At 44.0% G+C, this 16,785-nt stretch overlaps 1 protein-coding gene across 1 annotated transcript in view; it reads right to left on the bottom strand.

Annotated features, from left to right (window-relative positions):
• Positions 1-1,544, bottom strand: part of Fam53b (family with sequence similarity 53 member B) — a 100,192-nt gene extending 98,648 nt beyond the window's left edge. Inside the window, exon 1 of the mRNA XM_090345661.1 lies at positions 1,321-1,544. The gene's annotated coding sequence lies outside the window, so the exon portion shown is untranslated. The remainder of the gene's footprint in view (positions 1-1,320) is intronic.
• Between the last annotated feature and the right edge of the window lie 15,241 nt (positions 1,545-16,785).

The following is a 16,785-nucleotide window of genomic DNA, read 5'->3' as shown; positions in this document are numbered from 1 at the left end:
AATCGGCCGACGCAGCCCAAGACGCTGGCCGGGCTTCCCGGGCCAATAAACAATGCCATTCCAACTCGCGTCGCCGTCAAGAGGAATCCGTCCCTTTTCTCCACCATCCAACAACTCAACCAACGTTTGTTCCTGGGGAACTCCGTCAGCCTGGCTTCCCTCGGCACCCGCTCCTGCGGGGCGAGCAAGCGCCACGGCACAGACGCCCTGGCCAGGCGCGGGGGACCCGCAGGCACCGGGCCAAGGGGGGCCACTTTCCCCGACACCTCCGGCCCGATTGCAAGGCTGGGAGACTCAAGACTCGTAGTGTGGCCTATAGGAGGCGGAATCCCATTCATCAAAGCCTGCGACGAGCTTTTCTTTGTTCACCGCGGTACTAAGTACAGTACGCATTAATGAACCCCTGCGGTCAGAGGGAGGGCGTCTGGCATCGGGGGGCCGGGAGGGGCGGGGGGGCCCTGGCAGGCCGGCCCACGCCACCCGCCGCCGTGCCGGCGCCCACTGGCACCTCGAGCATTGTTCCCCAAGTCCGAGAGAGGAAGAGACGAATGCGGAGGGGGTCCGGGGTGGGGGGGACATGTGGGTCATGCAAACCGTAGACCCTCCCCTGATCTGGGGTGTCCTCGCCTCGCGCACCCCCACCCTGCCGAGCGACACCCCGCGCGCGCGGGGATCCGACTCCCAGGGGGGCTGCGAGTCAAGGGCTGGCGGAAAACGTGACTGGGCCGGGGTGCCGGTGCAGGACGGCCGGCCCTCCTCGCCATGTGCAGGAGCCACGCCGGCACGGCGCCCCCTCCCGCAGGCCCGGCCCGGCCCCGGCGCCCCTCACCCCCATCGCCGCCGCTCCGGCCAGTCCCGCGGCCGTGGGGGTCGCCGCGGCGCACCCGCGTCCCGGGGGTGCTGGGCTCAAACTTCCTCGAACAAAAGAGTTGTCCCGCAGACGATGAGGAACTTGGGGGCTCCCTGGGCTGGGCGCCTCCGCCGCAGCCGCGAACCACGGCTCAAGTTGGGACGCTGAGCAGGGACTCCGGGACATGGCCGTCTCGGGTCGGCCGGGCCCGGGGTCCGGGGCCGGGGGTACGGGGGGCGCAGACTTCCCGAAGCGGCAGGTAGGATGGTCCTCCGCCCCGGGGCGCACTGACAAGTCTCACGCCGGCACCGGGCGACTCCGGCTGGCCGCCAGCACCCGACCCCACGCGAACGCGAAATGAGGAGGGGGAAAGGGGGGAACCGGCGACAGGGGCGGGAGCCGAGCCCGGCTCCCCGCAGCCGGCGCCCGGCGCCCTCGCGGGGACCTCGGCGGGGCACGGGGTCGCTTACTGTGCGCGGCGGGGCGCTCCAGGCGCGGGCCCCGCGCCGTCACCGCCGGCGCTTGCCGAGTCGTCCGCCGCGCGCGCGCTCTCCGGCCGGCGCCGAGCGCTTTGTACCGAGCGGCTCGGGCGAGGAGGAAATCGACTTGTCACTTCCTGAACTGTTCGCAACTCGCCCCTTTAACCGGCCCCACCGGGCCGCTGGCACCCGCCGCCGCCGCCGCGAAGCCGCCCAACCGCGGCTGCGTGAAGTCGGCCGGCTGCGCAGCGTCGGGGCCCGGGCGCTCGGCGGCGGCGGCGTGCAGGAGCCGCGCGGCGGCAGCGGCGGCGGCGGCGGCGGCGGCAGCGGCGGCGGCGGCCGCGGCCGAGGGAGCGGAGCGCGCAGCCGCCGAGGGGCGGGGAGGGGGCGCGGCGCACCGCCGGCGGGGCCCAGGGCGTCCTGCGGGCGAGGCGCGCGCCGCGCCGCACTCGCGCCGGCGGGGCCCGGGGACGCGGGAAGGGACCCTGCGCGGGCGCAGCTCCTGCGGCCGCGGGAGCCCCGGGGTCAGAACCCCGCGGGCCGCCCCCCGCCCCCGCCCGGGCCGCTGGGGTGCAGACGCCCCGCTTCCGGGTTGCCGGGCGGAGGTGTCAGCGATCCTCGCGTTTCCAGCGTGCCGTGAAGGACCCGGCGGCCGCCGTGTCACTTGGGGAAAACAGAGCGCTAGTTTCCTAACTCGGGGGCCCTCGAAATAAAGGAATGCGCGCTGCAGAAGCCTCAGCCCAAGCCCCGGCCGCCCCGCAGGACGGGTGTGGGGTTGCCAGGCAGAGGCCGGCGCGCTTCGGTCTGTCCCGAGGGTGTTGACTTAGTTCAGGAATGCGGCCCCGGTGGACAGAGCGGGGCGCGCACGGTGCGCTCCCCTGGGGGAGGGGACCTTCCACCGGCCAGCACCGACCCGGGCGCCCGCCACCCCTTCCCGCGATGCTCGCTATCTTATTGATCTCCTATTTCCCCCCCCCAAAAAAAGATTTTTTAAGACGTTGGGAAAAAGAATGCTCTATGCCTGTTCTGCTTTGCCAAAAAATCAAAACACCTCATTACTTTTCATGGATTGTGTCTGTGCCATTTGAATGGTTCTATTCATAAATCAGGAAATGTTTTTTTCTGTTACTTCTAGGAACATTTAATTGGTTTTAATCCAATGTTTCAATCCCAGTGTCGAACATAAATGAACAATTAACTTGTTCAGTTTCGTGTGTGTTTGAGAAACTATCACATTTCATGGCTAGTGCTGAAATCATTCATTTGTCATCACACTGGACCCATTTTTTACAGAAAAGCATGAACTAACATCTCATTTCGCATTAACTCCTGCTCAGTCTAGTGATTCTGCTGCAAGATCAGGATTGGACATCCATCACGAGGAAGACACTAAATCTATTCCTTAAAATACATGATGTAGATATAATCAGTTAATTCTAAGGAAGCCAAAATGAATATCCAGAACATTAAGGCATCAATATTCTTTCCATTCATATACATTATGTTTTTTTAATGTATTAAGGGGCACCCACTGTATCAGGATGTGCCTATAATCCCAGCTGCCTTGAGAATGAGGCAGGAAGATCATGAGAACCAGGCTGCATATGGAGACCCTGTTTCAAACATACACACACACACACACACACACACACACACACACACACACACACACACACACTTATGGGCCACTTTTGAAAGGAAAAGAACCAAGAACCAACAAAGAGGAAGGCACAAGGAGAAATCTGAGAAGGCTATTACATTTAACAAAAAAAAAAAGAGTACCAGCATTTCCCTAAAGCCATTGTATCACAGTATCTATAACCTCAGTCTCTTGAGAGCTTCAAGGATATAGTTTAATTTACTAACTTTTTATTAGGAAGCCTAGAGTGACTCCTGCTGGCAAATGTTCAGTTTATTTCTGCAATTACTAGTTCATGGGGTCAACTTATAGGTCAACTTAAAAAACAAGATGCAGGAGTCCTAAGCCTGGAAACAATTACTGCAACCATTACTCTTGTTGCTTCCAGGATGATTTTAGTCTCACCAAATTCCACAGATAGGAGTTAGGGGCAGGTCCTTTGGCTGTAACACCTTCTATCTAAAGCAGCCTGTTTTTCTGGTTTTGAGGCTTTCTTGACAGTGTCTAGAACTAAAATTCTTACTTAAGGAGCTGTGCTAACCAGTGAACAGATTACTTATCATTTTCTACATTTGAATCCAAAAAGGCTAAAAATCCATATCCTAAAATCTGGGCCACCAAGACTTCACACTATCTACCCCAAAAGTGTTTTATTAAAGTTTTGCTCAATTTAGACTAGTAGATAGAAACCCAGTCAAACTCTGGATTCAAAACTAGGCAAAAGCAGCAACTAGGAGAAGGGGAGGGAAACTAAAATGTCCACCTTTGTTCAGTCCTGAACGATCAACCAAATCAGAACCAGATTGAGAGCACAACCAGACACCTAAACTCCAATTCCTAGACCAATTTAGGAATAAGTCAACAAATCTAGAAATGATCTCTTGTAACTTTTCCATTATTTCCGACAAACACTAACCTGATTAGGCTATGGAACATCCCAGGAAATATAAAATTCAAGGATTACTTACATTCTCCTACTTCAAGACCTACACCAGGCCTGGGACCAACAAGAGCACAGCAATAGCGGCTCTCTTGGCTTCCTCCCAAGGACTGCTCTCGTGCATGGTATTCCTCGTGGATCCATTCAACACTGCCTAGGAGATTTAAACTGAGGATCACCAGTGGTAAAGCTCCCCATTCCAAGCTTTAATCTCTTAAACAACAGGAGACAATAAGGGTGTATTTTTTAAGAAAGGGTGTAACCAACTATAACTTGTATCAACAAGCTAATAAAAGTATTCACCTAAGCACATTTGTGCAGAGAAGGGTAAAGGTTGGGTTTTGATATGTACCAAGGAGTGTCTGAGACAGTGCTTATTTTATTTTTATACCTTTAGAGCCAGATAAATGTGAGTAACAAAGAACTACTCTGGAAGTTTAGGCAAAGACAGTAAAATGCAGTTCACTTTCTTGCAGCCAATGCTCTCTGTACCTATGGCTGTTAAGAGTACACCACTTATGAATTATAAACTGGGTTGAGAGAATGATGTGCTACTCTTTTTAGGCCAACAAAGTGAACTAAACAAATGTCAAACATGTTAATACACTGGGCCCAACAGCAGTATGCAGATGCATGTGTATTAACCCCTTTATTCAGCTTCTAAAAGCCATTGCCTCTTTGTCACAACTGTTGTATTTTAAAAAGCCAGTCATTCACATTTCACACTGTTCTCTCTACATCTGAAAAGACCTTTCTTTTTCCATCAAAACCTTTTAAAATTGCTCATAATAGAGAATGAGGAGACAGACATCACCAAATCCACCTGAAGTGTTTCAAAGAGATGGGCTACAGAAAACAAGTAGGCAGAATGTACTTCTTTGGAAAAATATGGGAAGCTTCTGCTTGTGGCAAAAAGCTGAAGCTAACATGGAGGCAATTTTCATATGTGTTTCTTACTCAGAAAAGGTAAGTTCTGTAACATTTCCCACATTTATGTCAAATGACAACTAATAGTGCTACCTTCTTTCTAAGCATATTAAGGAACACATTCTTCTATTTTTTTTATCCACTGATGAAAATGAGTTGCAGCTTTGGCAAGAATCATGCATATATAGAATACATGGATGGCAATTTAATCTTTTTAAAGAAGTACTTCATTCTTGAAGAAAAAAATTACTTTTGATCAGAGAGTAAGACAATTTTTCCACTGAAAAACTAACCACAGCAAGTAGTGAATTTAATGATACCAATCTCACTCCCTTGACATACAAGTTGAAAGCAGCTTGAGAGGAATGACTATTGAAATCAGTGCATGTGAAGCCACCCAGCTTTGTAACTGAATGTCTAGCACCATTGAGGTATGAAAGCGTGCCAGCTGGGACTGCATTGTGCACGAGAGTGTGGGTTGTAAGCCTACGTCCTGAGCACAAACCCGGGTTTCTAAGTTGGCAGGTGCTGAGAACAGCAAATGTCACGCTTGCAAGTCAGTGGGTAGAAGAGCTCAGGGTAAAGTAAACTAAAAAGAACAGTGTGACAGTGTGAACTTCTTTCAGTTGGGCATCACCTTGTTTGTTTCAGTTAGTAGTGGCTATTCTTGTACAAATTTAATCTAGAAAATATTTCAATTGTATACCCAGGCTAACTGTGTCTATCATCTTCAAATGAAAGCCATTTCAACTGTTTCTTGGCTTATACTTTAGAAGAATTCACATCCTATTTAATTTCAAGCACAGACTTTAATTTTCTGTCAACTTTCTACCATGTCATTACATCCTAAGAAAAAGCTACTTTTAATTATCCCCAATGACATGCGTACAAACTATTCTATCCTACATATTCCCCTAAAACTGAACATTTAGCTTTCATTAGGAAATAAAACTGTGAAACTAGGTATGGTTTGTGATTTCACAGAGCTTAAATACTACATCTGAAGACTGAATCCTTCCGATTTAAAATATCAGCAGGGAGCTGGGAGCTGGTGGCTCATGCCTATAATCCTGGCTACTCAGGAGGCTGAGATGTGAAGATCACTGTTCAAAGCCGGGAAAAGCTAATTGAAAGGACCTCCAGGATATCGAAACAAAAGCCATATAACAAATGATTGTTGTCCTTAATGTACTATGTTGTCTCTATCTCCTTTGCTGTCCCTTGGTTATCTTATATTGTTATAGTATCTCACTTTGTTATCTGATATATTGAATTTATTTGTATTTGGTTATTTGAAATTTGATAGGGAAGGGGGAAAACCAAGATGGGTGGGGGGTGTGGGGGGGGAGGGAAATGGGTACCAAGACATGTGAAAGGGTATCAATGTACGTGAATTAATGCACCTTCTATCTGGCAAATATCATGTAACCCTTTTACTAATTACAATAAAAAATGCAAAAAAAAAAATAAAAATAAATTAAATTAAAAAAAAAAAAAAAAGCCGGGAAAAGAAAGTCTGTGAGACTCTTACCTCCAATTAAACACCACCAGAAAACCCAAACAGTGCTGTGGCTCAAGTGGCAGAGTGCTAACTTTGAGCATAAAAGCTCAGGGACAGCCCCTAGGTCCCCAGTTCAAGTCTCAGCACAGGCACACCACACAGACACACGTGTACGTACACACACACACACACACACACACACACACACACAAATGGGAGAAAATTTAGTCTCTGGTTACAATATGTAGACCCACTTGTAAGAACAGCAATATTTGCCCTGTATATTGGCCTGAGAATTTTTTTTTTTTGCCAGTCTTGGGCTTCAGCTCAGGGTCTGAGCACTGTCCTTGGACTTTCTCAAGGCTAGAGCTCTACCACTTGAGCCTCAGTACCACTTCCAGCTTTTTTCTATGTATGTGGTACTGAGGAATTGAACCCGGGTCTTCATGCATGCTAGGCAAGCACTCTACCACTAGGCCAAACTCCCAGCCCCTGGCTTGAGAATTTCTTCACCTCCTGAGCGGTATATCAATCTGTTAAAAACCCTCCAATAGAAATGAATGCATTAACTTAGTGGCACTAAAGGTAAAATCCTGAACAAGCCAACCTATTAGCTCCAAGGAGAAGGTTTCTCAGAGAAAAGAATACTTCTTTGGCATCAGAATGTGCTAGGAATCATGTTGAACTGCTTCACATTTATTTTCTCACTTAATATTCACAACCCCATTCAGTAGTCTATACCACAGATTATCTCCCTACTACTAGCAAGGTACTTCTAACAAATGTACGAAAGGAAACTGAGCTTTACTAGGTATCTGAATAGTTGGGCATTTTGCCAATACCTTCACATACTCGTGTTTTATTAGACGATAGATAAGCAGTTACAAGAAAAATGTCAGGGGCCGGGAGTTTGGCCTAGTGGTAGAGTGCTTGCCTAGCATGCAGGAAGACCTGGGTTTCATTCCTTGGTACCACATACATAGAAAAAAGCCAGAAGTGGTGCTGAGGCTCAAGTTGTAGAGCTCTAGACTTGAAAAAGTCCAAGGACAGTGCTCAGGCCCTGAGCTCATGCCCAGGACTGGGAAAGAAAGAAAAGAGAGAGAGAGAGAGAGAGAGAGAGAGAGAGAGAGAGAGAGAGAGAGAGAGAGAGAGAGAGAGAGAGAGAGAGAGAGAGATTCCAGTGGCCCATCAAGGCACAGGATTCAAAAGGCAGACCACAAATGAGACTCAAAGCAGTTTCTAGACTTCAGAGCAGGGGTAGGGAACCGTTTGTTGCTAAGGGCCATCATTATGAGCCACACAAAATTATCTACAGGCAGGCCAGCCTCAAGTAGCATATGCCTTCAAAGTTCTTCCATGCTCTCCAGCCCAGCTTTAGAGCGAGAAACTGGATGATCTGGCAGCTGTTCATGTTTGGGCAAAGAAGAACCACACCAGGGGGACGCTTCAGTTATCACCATTTTCTTTACCCTGCCTTCACCTTAAATCTTTCTATGCATCAACGAGAAAGTACCAATTCTGAGTTTATTGGAGAATTCATCTCTGTGGTCAAGTAGATGCAAACTGGATTATCCAATGTATGATCAGAACTAATCATTCAAAACTAAAGTTTAACAAAATATTCACAGTGTTTCCTTTACACTGAAAGACACTCATCTGATTGCCAACAAATATTTTATTATACATACATACCTTTTTCATATATACAAATCTTGCTTGAAGAGGCATCAAGTTATAATTGATGTTTAGCAAATGTGATGTTCCCAATTTATACTAGAAATCTATTTCATAGGCTTTTTTCATTAAATTTCAAATTAATTTCAGGGATTATGAACTCAGTGTTGATTTCTTCCCAAAATTATGTATCTAAATCAAAGTTCATGTGGGATTAGTGCCCTTATACAAAAGGAGACCCCAAAAGAGTTTGACCACTCATGTTCTTCTCCACCCCTTCCTTTCGTTCCTCTCTCTCTCCCACCTCTTCCTCTCCTTCTCTCTTTCTCCTCTGTCTTGATCTCCTTCCCCTAGCAAGCACAAAGATGCCATGTGAACACAGCGGGAAAGAGCAGCCACCCACTAGCCAGGGAGGAAGGTTTCAACCCCGGATCTAGGAACTTTACCCTACAGGAGTGTTAAAAATAAATTTCTAAGCCAGGCCTGGTGTCCCACACCTGTCATCCTAGCTACTCAAGAGGCTGAGATCTGAGGATCAAGGTTCAAAGCCAATCCTGGGCATTACAAAGCCCAGTAAGACTCTTATCTCCACTAATCACCAGAAAACCAGAAATGGCACTGAGGCTCAAGGGGTAGGGAGGTAGCATTGAGCTGAAGAGCTTAGGGACAGCACCCAGACCAAGAGTTCAAGTCCCACAACCGACACAAAAAATAAAATAAATTTCTAGTTTTTCCCACCCAACCTAAAGAAGTGCATTATAACAACCTAACCTGCAAGAGCAGGGGGCGGGGGGGGAAGAAGAAACTTTTAAGTAAAATCATCTACTCAATGCCCTTCTTAACTTATACAGAGCAAAGCTAAAAATCCAGAAAAGAAAAATGACTTTGTTCATCAAAAACAAATATGGTTTTTGTTTTGTTTTGTGCCAGTCCTAGGGCTTGAACTCAGGGCCTAGGCATTATCACTGAGCTTTGCTCAAGGCTAAAGCTCTACCACTTGAGTCACAACTCTACTTCTGGCTTTTTTTTTTTTTTTTTTGCCAGTCCTGGGCTTGAGCTCAGAGTCTGAGCACTGTCCTTGGACTTTCTCAAGGCTAGAGCTCTACCACTTGAGCCTCAGCACCACTTCTGGCTTTTTTCTATGTATGTGGTACCGAAGAATCGAACCCGGGTCTTCATGCATGCTAGGCAAGCACTTTAACCACTAGGCCAAACTCCCGATCCCACTTCTGGCTTTTCTGGTGGCTAATTGGAATAAGAGTCTCACTTTCCTACCCATGCTGACTTCAAATCTTTTTTTTTTTTTTTTTTTGGTCAGTCCTGTGTCTTGAATTCTGGGCCTGGTCATTGTCCTTGAGCTCTAGCTTGAGGCTAGCGCTGTATCACTTGAGCCACAGCGCCACTTCTGATTTTCTGGCAGTTTAACTGGAGATAAGAGTCTCTTGGAATCATGCCCAGGCTAGCTTTGAACCTCCATCCTCAGATCTCAGCCTCCAGAATAGCTATGATTAAAGGCATGAGCTACCACACCCAGCAAAAATTTTAAAACAAAACAAAACAAAAAAAATATATATATAGGTGTGGTGGTAACTCTTGTCTGTAATCCTAGCTAGTCAGAAGACCTCCTGAGTTTTTGCCCTCTCTTTTGTTTTTATAGGTCTGGGTATAAAATTCTGTACCTCATGCACAACAGGCAAGTAACCTACCACTAAACTACACTCCCAGGTCACTTGATGGCTCTTTTAAAACTACATATCATGTGTAATTATAAAATGAAGGGAATAAAGAAAACAATCTACTTCACTTGCTATAATCATTCCAGAAATGGATTTTAAAATAATCTCTCTTTATCCTAGCTACCCAAGGGGCTGAGAGCTGAGGGCTGCTGTTGAAAGTAAGCGTGAGCTGGAAAGTCTATGAAACTCTTAACTTCAATTAGTTGCCCCAAAAGCCCTAAGTAGCGCTGTGGCTCAAGTGGTAGTACACTTAACTAGCCATGAGCACAAACTCCCAGAGATAGCTCACAGGCCATGAGTTCAAGCCCCAGTACTGCCACACACACACACACACACACATACAATCTCTCCTATATTTGGTTACATACAGCATCTTCATTGTACAGACATTTAAATAGAAAGCTCAGCTTCCTGAGTGAACAAATCTCTCGGAAGTAGGTTACCTCAAAGCGAAGGCAGGTTCTTAGAGCTGCCCTTTTAGTTTAATCTAGTTAATTACTTTCTGATTAAATAAGAACAATTCGAATTCCACGCCAAATGCAATTCTACCCTATCTCTTAAACACAGTAAATTATCAACTATTTGACCTAACTAGCTCTCCTTACAGACTAGAGCTTTCCTTCTAGGCTCACTGTGGTTAGCCAAGGACAATCGGTTCCTATTAGACTACGTTGCTCTTCTCAAAAAAATTTCAACCAAGTCAGGCAAGGTGGCTCACACCTGTAATTCTAGTTCCTGGCTACTCAGGAGGCTGAGATCTGAGGATCTCGGTTCAAAGCCAGCCCACGGAAGTCCGTGAGCTTCATATCCAATTAACCACCAAAAAAACAGAAGTGGCGCTGAAGCTCAAGGGATAGGGTGGCAGCCTTGAGCTGAAGAGCTCAGGTACACTGCTCAGGACCAGAGTTCAAGTCCTAAAACAACCAAAAAAAATTTTTTTTCAACCAATATTACTCATTCAGAATAACATATAAAAACTGTTTCACTGAAACATGAATGGATCTCAAACACTCTATTTCTAAATAACGGGACATGTAAGTTTTCCACTCACAACTTAAAGCCTTTCTTCTAAACCTACACAAAACTCTTCAATTCAGCCCTGTATGTTTCATTAAATACCATATTATGGGTTTCCCCACTCAGTTTCCAACGAGGCTTCTTATTGAGCACGTGGAAGGAAAACCTAATTATCACTGCTTCAGTGAATCTGAATTTATTTCATTACCAAAATCAACAGCAGGAGCTAGATGTTGTCAGAGAAAGGCAGACGGATATGAAGTATAAACTGCTCTTTCCTCTTACTCTTCCTCTCTACACCCCACCCCTCTAAGTCCCAAGGCTGGAAATCATCCTATCTTTTTTTTCCCCCCCGCCAGGATGTACTAAAATTAGATGGGAACAAAAGGCCTGACATTTTCATATTAGCAGAGGGGTGCGGAGGCAAATGGGACAGCAGTGCCCGAACTGCTCCATATTTAGCCTCTTCCTCCCTAGTCCTTCCTCCCTGAAGCAGTCAGCAGACAACAGCTCAGGAAAGGCCAACATGCCAATGACAGCTGTTTGAGTACATTAATGACAAGCAAGAGTTCACAATCCTGCTGGTCAATCACAGTATTTGCATATGTCCTTCTAAATTAATATATTATTATTATTATTATACTATTATCCAGATTATGCTAACTGCTGACTCGTGTAAATGTTGTGTTACTGGGAAAATGGAGAGACTAGACTCTCTTTCCTTAGGAAGCTTCCAGCAGGCAGACACAATAAATAAAGACCACTCATCATTTGCCGATTCAGTATTAATGTATATAAAAATATAACATGAGTTTAACATCTCTTTAGGAAAACAAGAAGTGTTCCTTCTCAAAATTATGAAAAAAATGTGCACTTGGATTTTTTAAATAACTTCCTCTAATATACTAGGCAAGTAATTTACAAATAGGTTAAGGCACAATTGATGGATTGGATCTAAGTTTTCTCACAATAGTATCAGCATGATAAAAGTAGATTCTCCCAGCCTATACATCCCAGTATTTAAAGTTCTACTCCATAAAAGCAGCATATTGATACATTCATGTCTGAGAATTACTCCTCTTTTTAATTTGGTTTTCCCTGAGCCTAAACTACAGGTCCACACATTGACAGCTCAAAATTCAGCTACAGAAGCCCTTGTTATGTGCAGTCTAATGCACTGTGTTATAAGGATTTTTAAAACTCAGTAAGTACCGACTCCCGTTCTTTTTTTTCTGGTTAGTGGAGCCCATCTTGACATCTAAGCTGGAAATGAATGATCTTTCAACAACACACCAGGGATTTTGCTAAGGTCACATTCAATCATTCATTAGGCTTCTTACCCATTGCTTTTCAGAGTTCCATTGTAGAGCTGGTTTTATTCAGCATTTATGTAGCCTGTGGGCTTGGGTATTTATCTGCTTAATGTTGAGTTTCATTTCTATGCCCCTAACATAGGAATTCATCAATTGGCCAAAGAATTTCAAACTATTCTTTCACTTTTCTAACAAATTGCATGGTGTGTATGAAGAATAAATTAGCATTAATTTTCCTCCATTAAATGTGTTAATAAAACATGCTCCTGCACTCCCCCTCCATCTAAGGACATCTCTGTTTCCTGCCTAGCCGAAAGAAATGATAAGGAATTTTCTCATTTTGGAGACGGGGTGGGGGGAAGGAAACGGGGACAAAAACATGAAAAGGGGTATCAATGTGCAAGGAGTAATGCATCCACTACCTGACAAATGTAACTGTAACCCCTCTATATATTACCCCAACAATACATATTTTTAAAAAAAAGAATTTTCTAATTTTTGTCTACTGTGCAATTTTCTTTAAACTTAGTATGCACCTCACTTGCCATAATCACACTGGATCACAGAACTTTCCCACTGAAACATACCGGACAAGTCTGCTTTCAGAGGCCATCCATGCCTGCCTACAATTAGCTGAAAGGGTTACTACTGCAGAACGTAAGACACTAGGTCTCTTCCTTTCAAAGCAGAGAGCTGTCTCTGGAGCATACAGACTTTAGCTCACAGAGGCAAAACCAGGAAAACAAATCCTGGTTCCTGCTCTTGGAGACAAACTGTTCATATTTGTACATGTTTTTTGTTGTTGTTTTTTTGTATTTTTATGTAGGCAGGCCTCAAACAGAAAGACAGACACATACTCATATTGACATACAAACACATATATAAACAAAAACCTATAAAAAATTACTTAACACCTTCTATCTGGCAAATATCATGTAACCCTTTTACTAATTACAATAAAAAAATAAAAAAATAAAAAATTACTTAAAAAACAGTCAAATATAAGCAAGCATAGTTTCCTTGTATACTTGCTTAAGAAAAATTATTTCAAGACTGTACCAAAAAAACTCAATTACTAATGTAGAATCCTTAAAAATAAGGTTTTACTATAGCCTAGATAAATAGGAATTGGGGCAAACATACAATATTGCATTACAGTGTAATAGGAATATAAAAAATTGTGAATCGAATCATATTATTCCCTCAGAATAAACATCACAGATGAAGAAAGGCAAGGTCTTTGCTGCTATAAGGGGGGTAAGGGGCAAGAATGCAAGACAATTTGTACATATTTTAAAATGGCTTTAATCAAGCTGCCAAGAGAAGTGTCAGGTTTGACTCTCATATACATAAATTCCAGTCTCGAAAAGTAATTCTAACTGTGCACCTGGCTTAAGCAAAATGTTCTAAACACTTTCGATTTGTTAATTGGTAGAGCCTGCCCATTCAGGCCTCAACTCCCTTTGGACTGGCAGGCGCACTTCCTACACACAGAAGTGGTCTGTTATGCAGCAATAACACCATCGTGAAAAGGAACAATTCTGTGCTGGCTCCACGGAGAATTCTCGTTTGCATTTCAAACAAGCTTCCTCAAAATAAATGTCTTTTGATTAAATAAAATTACAATTCCGACTTCTGATCTACAGAAAACATCAGTTACTACATAACTCATTGCTCCTTTTTGTAACTGCCTAATTGTGCTCAGTTGCATATTTGCACGATTTAAAAATATTAAACAGAAATGAACTTACAGCTTACTTCATTAACTTGGGGACATTTAATGATCAGGAGTTTTTTGTTTTGGTTTTGCTTTCTGTTTTTGCTTTTACCAGCTTGCTATTTTTTGGAAATATTAGTTTGCTAGCCATTTTGGGATCTCCTATTGGTTGTGTTGGTTTAGTCCTTAAGAAGATAATCTAGCAATGTTAAAAGTTTTAAGAAATGACAATCCCTTTTAGTAGCTCCATCTTTCAAAAACAAAAACAAACACAGCTCACGTAGTGTTCTTCAACAAAAACTCACCCCAAAATCAATGCCCCAACCTACTCATACAGAACACATATTTTGTTAGACTGATGCTTTAAGATAACACATATTGCACTAAGGATGCTACGGCATTTACATACGTATGTGAGGCCCTAGGTTCCATTCCCATTGTGAGAAAATAAACTTTAAAAAAAATTGAAAATAAAACAGATATTCTTCTGCTCAAGGCTAGCACTTTGCCACTTGAGCCACAGCACCACTTCCAGCCTTTTGAGTACTTTATTGGGGATGAGAGTCTCCTAAGACTTTCCTGTCCAGCTTGCTTCAAACTGTGGCTTCAAACTCAGCCTCCTGAGTGAGTAGCTATGATTACAGGTGTGAGTGACCAGTATTTGGCTCACTAAAAAATTTAAGAGTACTTACCTATCATTACATTTGATACCAATGTGAAAAAGCAGCAAAGACCAGATTGCCTCAATCAATTATGAAAGTATATGCTTTTATAGTTTCAGATCCCATGTCTCAAGTATGAGGCCCTGAGGTTAAACTGTGTAAATAAAAAAATAAAAATAAATCCTATCTCTCATAAAACTAACACAATTTTTGACATTTAAATTGCCTACGTTTTAAAGTAATTTCTTACTTTTTATGTATTAAATTTTTTTTCTAAACTTGTTTTTGTTCAAAATCCACAGAAATGTCTTTAGTTGCCATGTGCAAGGCAAGTGGTAGCCTTAACAGCTAGGACTGATCTAACGACTCATCCCACACCACCCTCAGAGAAGGAATGTAATGCTGGACTTACTCAACACCGGAAGACATCCACCAAATAAACAAAATTTGTTTTCTAATCTAATAAGCCCAAAAAGCTGAAAACCATCAATAGTTATGTAACTTCTTTTGGTCAGTCATGGGGCTTGAACTCTGGGCCTGGGCACTGTACCTGAGCTCTTCGGCTCAATGTCCTACCCTTCAGTCACAGCCCCACTTCCTATTTTCTAGAGGTTAATTGGAGATAAGAGTCTCTCACTCTTTAGTGCCCTGGCTGACTTTGAACCATGATCCTCAGATCTCAGCCTCCTGAGTAGCTAGGATTACAGGCGTGAACCACTGTGCCCGGCTAGCTATATAACTTTTTACAAACTTGAATAATGACTCCAAAACGCAAATACTCCAAAACAGTACTTTAAGTACACAGTGGCACTATTAATATAATTTCTATTTCAAAGCAATATACAAACATTTTCTTAAGCTACATGAGCCCCTAACCAGAATATTTGATTTTGCTTCTTTGAGGGCTTATATAACTGACACCCTCTTTCAAGGAGAGTGTCAAAATTCAGTTCTTGGTAGAAGATAGGCAGGAAGAGGGATATAGACTCAGCTGCCTGACTCAGAAGTCTACAGATTAACACTATAAGCTATTAGCAAACATGAATAAAAGTTTGCAGAGCCCCTATGAGTAATCTCAGTTACCTCACTGTCCTATAAAGGTAACAGACTTGGGATCTGGGAGGCAAGGCTAGACAAAATAGCCCACACTGTTTTAACCTTTCAAAAGGAAGTTTGCTTGTCTCCATTCCAGTTTTTTAATATGTAGAAACAAAAGCATTAGCCCAGCACAGTGGCTCATGCCTGTAATCCTAGCTACTCAGGAGGCTGAGATCTGAGGATCAAGGTTCAAAGCCAGCCAAGGGCACAAAAGGACCTGAGGCTCTTAGCTCCAATTAACCTCTAAAAAACGGCAAATGGGGCTTGGCGCAAAGGTAGGTCAGTAGCCTTGAGCTAAAGCACTCAAGAACAATACCCATGCCCAGGAGTAAGAGTGGAAGAGCTCAGGGACAGTGCCCAGACCGAGTTCAAGCCCTATGACCCACAAAAAAATATATAAAAATTATATGCCCCCAGAAGAGAGAAATATTCAGTGACTTAATAAGCTAATATAGCTCATCATAAGGAAGCAGTCATAGTTCTCTTTTCTCCTAGTGCCCATTTAACCCTATGTGTAGAAGACCATCAGTTGCAAAATACATGCAACATTTCTTGATCAACAGATAGATTTCCCTAATATTGTTTAATTATACACATGAATACTAGAGAACTTTGTTTAGGTGTGTTTTGTTTGTTTTGCAGTATGAGGGCTTGAACGCAGAGCCTCAGCTTTTTTGCTCCCAACTGTTGTTGCTCTACCACTTGAGCCACATATCCTCTTCTGACTTTCATCTGGTTAACTATAGATAAGCATCTCTCAGATTTGTTTGCTCTGGCTGGTTCCAAACTGAGATTCTCAGATATTAGCCTATTGAGCCACTTATGCACAAAAAAAATTTTTTTTGGTCAGTCATGAAGCTTGAACTCTGGGCCTGGGCACTGTCCCTGAGCTCTTCGTCAACTCAAGGCTATCACACTACCACTTTGAGCCACAGTGCCACTTCCCGTTTTCTGGAGGTTAATTGGAGAGAAGAGTCTCAGGACTTTTTGTGCCTGGGGCGGCTTTGAACCTTGATCCTCAGACCTCAGCCTCCTGAGTAGCTAGGATTACAGGCATGAGCCACCAGTGCCCAGACACAAACAGTAATTTTAAAAGTAACCACCACTCAATTCTAAATACTATTTCTTATTACATTTCACAGTTGAGTAAAATACTAAGAAAAGTTGTTTTGATTATTCTAGTCCAAGAACAGTTTGGTCAAATCTTCATAAACAGCCACGTAGTATTCAAT

This window comes from Megascapheus bottae, chromosome 15 (genome assembly GCF_031878675.1).
Source record: "Megascapheus bottae isolate mThoBot1 chromosome 15, mThoBot2.hap1, whole genome shotgun sequence".
NCBI classification, from domain to species: Eukaryota; Metazoa; Chordata; class Mammalia; order Rodentia; family Geomyidae; genus Megascapheus; species Megascapheus bottae.
Note: the sequence above shows the minus strand (reverse complement) of the source record. Positions and strands in the feature narration are given on the sequence as shown.